The sequence below is a fragment of the Pteropus alecto genome, unplaced genomic scaffold (genome assembly GCF_000325575.1).
Source record: "Pteropus alecto unplaced genomic scaffold, ASM32557v1 scaffold59, whole genome shotgun sequence".
NCBI classification, from domain to species: Eukaryota; Metazoa; Chordata; class Mammalia; order Chiroptera; family Pteropodidae; genus Pteropus; species Pteropus alecto.
This window is the reverse complement of record NW_006443292.1, coordinates 3149266-3154922: the sequence shown is the minus strand read 5'-3', so window position 1 is coordinate 3154922 and position 5657 is coordinate 3149266.

The window sequence follows — 5657 nt, the reverse complement described above, 5'->3', positions numbered from 1 at the left end:
TCTCACCTGATAATCTCAGTGGACTCGAGCGAGGGGAGAGAGAGACTCCTTTCGATCACTTCACAAACCTTCGCAGGTGAAGCAGGCACAGACCTGCAGTCAGAGCCAGGCTTCATGTCATTCACAGTGAGTGTTTTATTCAGGGGACTAGCAGGAGAGAGCCATCAGAAGTTTACTTTTAGAGGAGAATAACAAATTTACGTGTGTTCGAAAATTTATGGCAGCTTATGGGGTGCCGAATGATTTGTAACATTTCCCGGGGATCTGAGATAAAGTACGTCTTGTTGATGTTCGCTTTCGTTATCCGTTTATTCATAGCTGAGGAACTCAGAGTCTTCTCTGAGTCTTGCCTCTGCTGCCATGTTTGGAGGTCTCGGTCATCAGAGAGGAGCAGTTCGTGCCCAGGTGTCTGGGACAGCAGAGGACCGACGGACTGAGGAGGCAGAGTGTGGAGGATGGAGCGGCACCCCATTATGGGCGTGCTGAGTGAGGGCAAGGTGATGATCCTCTGCCAGCCCTCTCGTCATGCCCTGGGGACGAGAAGTTCCTACCTGCTCACGTTTTAAAGGGAAAATCCAGGAAGGACTTGAGGGAAGGACCAGGGCTGAGCATGAATGCTGAAGCCGTTTCTTAGAATGGCACCCCACTTCTCAGCACCAGTGCGGTGATGTCCCCCGAGATGTCATGTCACACGTCGCTTCTTGTGCTGTAAAAGCCAAACGAGAGGCTTTTCAATGATTTCCCTTGCCTAGGAAAGAGAAATTTTATCCGTGGTGACAAAACCATCAAATTTTACGACGCACAAGTCAGTGCTATATATTTCGGAGTTTTGCTTTCGAGGGTATCATTTACGAAAATGGGACAGATTTTCACTGGCTTGAAAGTTTCTATCGTCAAACGAAATTACCAAGAAAGTACAATGCATTGTAAAATGACAAGGAACTACGATTCGGCCCTATTTTGACTTTATTTATAAAAAACAAATTAATAGCAAATGAATAAAACTTTTAAGCCATTATCTGAGTAATAATACTAAACAGAACAACTAATTGAACAGCCGCATTCAAACAGCTGTTTAAGAAAACCCGATGATATTTCATTCATTGTCAAACTTGGCATTTGGGCAGAATAAAAACCAAAGTAAATATTTATCGATTCATGGGAGAACACTGAAAATTCCTTCTTGATAAGTAGAATAAGCAAATAAACCATGATTTATAAAAACCCCAGCTAACTAAATCAGCTAATGGGTCTATTCAAAAAATTCTTATCATGTATACTGTGAACCGACAATTATAATTGAAAATTACCAGTTTCTCTATGAATTTAATATACATATAGTTAACCACCTGCTTGACTGTTATATAGAGCCATTTAAACGTGAAAATGGGTGTACGAATGTTTGAAGGCTTTTGAACCAAACACATTAATTGCCAGCCTGTGTTAATGGAAATAGGCAGAATGGATGCTTGCCTCTCTCTGTAATAAATATAAAAACTCCCTGGGCATCGGAGTCTGCGTGAAGGACACGTGGAGGCCCTTTGTAGAAGCTCGCTGGCAGGCTCGAGCCCCTCAGCCCCAACCAAATAGGCGAAAAGGAGACAGGGAAAAAGTTCCATCAGCCAGATTTATTACGAGTGTCACACTCCAGAGCAGTCCCGTCCAAGCTGGGGACCGAGGGCTCCCTGGACGAGGCAGACTGCTGTGGGACAGGCCGTGAGAACCAAGGTGAAGAGGAAGGCAAGGCTGTGCGCACGTTAGTGCCCAGTCTTCTACCTGGGCAAGGGACCCCGTGCTTTCCCTTCCTGGCACGGGCACCCCTGGACCTGACCTCGGAGGCAGTGACCCCTGTGGTCAGAAGCTCCTCCTCCGCTGGAAGAGATCAGTCCTCTGTGGATGCGTTCATGGGACTCTGACGCTAGCCCGAGGTGCTGCTCCGTCCAGTCTCTCGTCAAAGGGGCCTCGGCCGTCTGGCGGCGTCTCTGGGGGGGCTGGGTGTTAGGGTTCCCCTGCTGTCACGCCCCGGCGCTCCCTGCTTTTCTCTGACTCTGCTTGTCATGGTGCGCGTGGCAGGACCTGGCTCGGGTTAGAACTCACTGATGGATGTAGATACCTGGGAAGTGGTTTGGGACTGTCTGGGGGTGGGGAAGGTGCCCAGTGCTACCTGTGGGCCATGCAGCCAGTTTGGGGTGGGGGGGGGACGGGCAGTGACGGAGCAAGGCAGGTGCTCAGATACTCAGGTGTCCAGGTTCAGATATGACCTGGGGCCATGAGACACCGTCCAGCTCCCACCAGCGTCCACCTTGGAGCCTGCCGAGGGGCCATTTCCCCTGAACGGTCCGGCTAAAGCTGGAGGGTCGGAGACCTGGCATCTGAGGCAGGCGAGGCTGGAGAAAGGAGGAGGCTAATGCGGACGGCCCGGGTCCTCCAGCTCACTTCTTCCTTGTGAGACTTCAGGATTGTGACCGGGGTTCCAGTCGGAGAGCGTCAGAGATCCCCGTTCCACACAGATGCCGTTGAAACCATCTCCCCGTTGCCAGTGGGGTGCAGTTGTGTTTTGTTTCTGGGAGGACAGTGCAGGAGCTGGTCGTTTGCGGATGGCTTTGAGTACGATGCAATTAACTTTCTTAAAAACATCCCATTTATCTGATGTGATTCCACCCTTCTCCTAGAGGAACAGCTGTTGGTGTTCGCAGCCATAACCGTTTGAGATGTTATTTTTGAGCATTTTTACCCGTTTTTTTTTTTTTTTTTGGTTGTTGTTATGTCAGATAAGATAAAAATAAGTATTTGTTGCTACAGTTTCTTCTGGTACCAGCGTTCTGCATTTATCTAAAAGGGCCAGCTGTTGAATTAAGGACGGAATAACGAATTCGAGATTTGCTTTAAATCCACCTCTGCGGAAGTAGGTTGTCTTAAGAGGTTTACCAGGAATCTTTAACTTTATCCTTTCTTAAGGAAGATACAGGAGATGAGAGACTTTTTCTTAATATTAGAGTCCTATTTACACACACACACATACTTCTTAAACTTATTTTAATTTAGGCAGGAGAAAGAAAAATTATAGAAGTGCTTAGTTTCCTGAACTGTTTTTTCATAATCTCGGTGTTCCTGGAACTATTAAAACTGATCTATAGCAAAGCTCTCAAATAGAGAATATTCGGTGTAGTTTTTTATACATACTCATTATGCCACGGACTATTGTGGTTCAACATCAGAGTTTCGCCTTTAAATTTCTGTACTGCAGTGATTCACGGTGTTTACCAAAAACAGGATTATTTTGTTGCAAGCCTATCCCTTATCTGTTCACTGCCGACCAGTATATCAGCTACTGAAAATCAGGCTTATACTTTGTGGGTTCTTTCTTTTTTTTCTAGTAGTGGAGTGAATCGGTGATGATAACTTGTGCTCTCTTGAGTTACCAGGTGTATAAACAAAGCAATTTCTGTTGCGCTATCTTGCTTGTGCTGTTAAGTCTCCAGTCAAGAAACAATGTGTGTGTGTCTGCGTGTGTCTGCGTTCGCCATAGTTTGAAGGAAGCTAATTAAGTGTCAACCATAAACCTTTATACTTTACTTGAATCAACTCCAAAACCAGTCCAGGCATCTGAATATTTGCAGTGATAGCTAATACATAAGCTGTCACATGTTAAATGCTTATCACGTGGATTCTCAGATGGATTCGACATCGAAGATTAAAAGACAAAATAAAAAATACCCAGCATCTTTATGTTTCGGTAAAGTGAGTTTGTATACATAAAGAACACAGTAAACACCATGTGTATGAGCAGCGTTATTTTGCTTTGGAATACTTTATGTCCTTTTGTCACTAAATAGATCTGGGGCTGGGGACAGAGTGGGGAAATGGCTATTGTACAATGCCATCTCTCTTTTTTAAGAAAAAGAGAAATGGCTGGCATCTACTCATCTCAGTTTGCTCATTTAATCATATTTCCCTGACACCTCTACGAGTCTCATTCTGTCTCGGGGAAGGCAGGTGAGAAGCTGGAGAAAAATGGTATTTTTTTTTTCCCCAGCCAATTCCTGTGGAAATAGGACCTTATTAACTGTTTCTACCTTCTGTAACAGAACTACCGTCTTACCTGGATAAGTAGCCCGGGTTCTGCAGGTAAGGAGTGTAGATGGAAGGGTGAGAGGTAAGGGTGTCTGGGTGTGCGTGCGTGTGCACGCGTGTATGAATGCGCATGCGCGTGGGGGGCATTTGCAGATATGAGAGGAGCAGCCACGTTTTTTCTTACTTTCACTGGGAGATGCTGCCTAAAGCATGTCTCTTTCTGTTCACGAGAGGCATCTTAGTTCTCAGGAAATGTGAGCAGGGATGAAATCCTCCCTCAGTGAACACAGAAACAGCTCCATCAAAGAAAGAGTTCATTGTAAATTCGGTTATAGTGACATTCTGGAAATTGGCACTTGTCACTACTTTCTCTCTGCTCTCACCGCTGGCATCACCGACAGATTCACGGGGTTGTTTTAGGGAAAAGTTCCTTAGATTCGTATGTGATGTCTAGAAAAGCTAATAGTCTTCGCAGATAAGTTCATATTTTGTTACATGGTTTCATTAATAAGTATGTATTTTATAGTTCAGTTTTTGCAGCTTCCAAGTGGGCTTTTCATCTTAGATGCTAGGAAGTCGAACTACAAAGAAGGGAATTAAAGAAGAGACAGAAAAACAAAATAAGACAAAATCACACAGGCACGTGTATGTACTTCCTTTGCTGAATAATTCGTATGAATTAGCAGATTCAGAAGCTGATAGGGTCAACAGCCCAAGACTGTTTCTCCTTGGCTTATTCTTCCATCACAGGTGTATCTTGCTCATTTATAATGCAATAGCTTGCTATTTAAAGGAAAAAAAAAATACTTCAAGTACTCTGGCAAGCTAAACATGAGCCTCTGAACGTTTATGTAAACCCGCATATTTTCAACATGAAAGGTAGTTTTCAAATTCAAAACCAAAATATTTATTAAGGTGTCATGCGCACTTAAATGTTACACATTTTCCTTGCAAGTTGCAAAATGAAATTTTAAATCATTGTCAATTTGTTTCTTTTAAAATGTCTAAGTTGAAACATAAAGGTACCAACTATTGATACACGACTTGTGTGGATCTTAAGGGTGTTATGTGGTCTCCCATCCAAGTACTAACCGGGCCCGACCCTGCTTAGCTTCTGAGATCAGATGGGATCGGGCTCGTTCAGGGTGGTATGGCTGTAGACTTCTAGCATTCTTCAAATGATAGAATTATAGAGCTGGAGACAAATCAGCCAGGGGTTAGGGGAGGGTGTGACTGCACAGGGGCAGCTGGAGACAGTCACTTGGTGGTGATGGGGCATCTCTGATTGTGTGACAATGATATGAACCTAGAGCTGTGATACGATGTCATAGAACTATACGCAGAAGCAGAGACACGGATGATGAGCGCATTCAAAAATGCACAAAACCCAAGTCAGGCCTGGACTCTGGTCAGTTGCATGTGCTGTGTTAAACACAATTTTCTGACTCTAAGAACATAGTGAAGTTACGGTAAGGTGTTACCTCGGGGAGACTGATGGAGACATCGGATCTCTCTACTACTATTAAAATTCCTCAAGAATCTCTAATTATTTCAAAAGGTAAAGTTAGCAACACGGTCCTGCT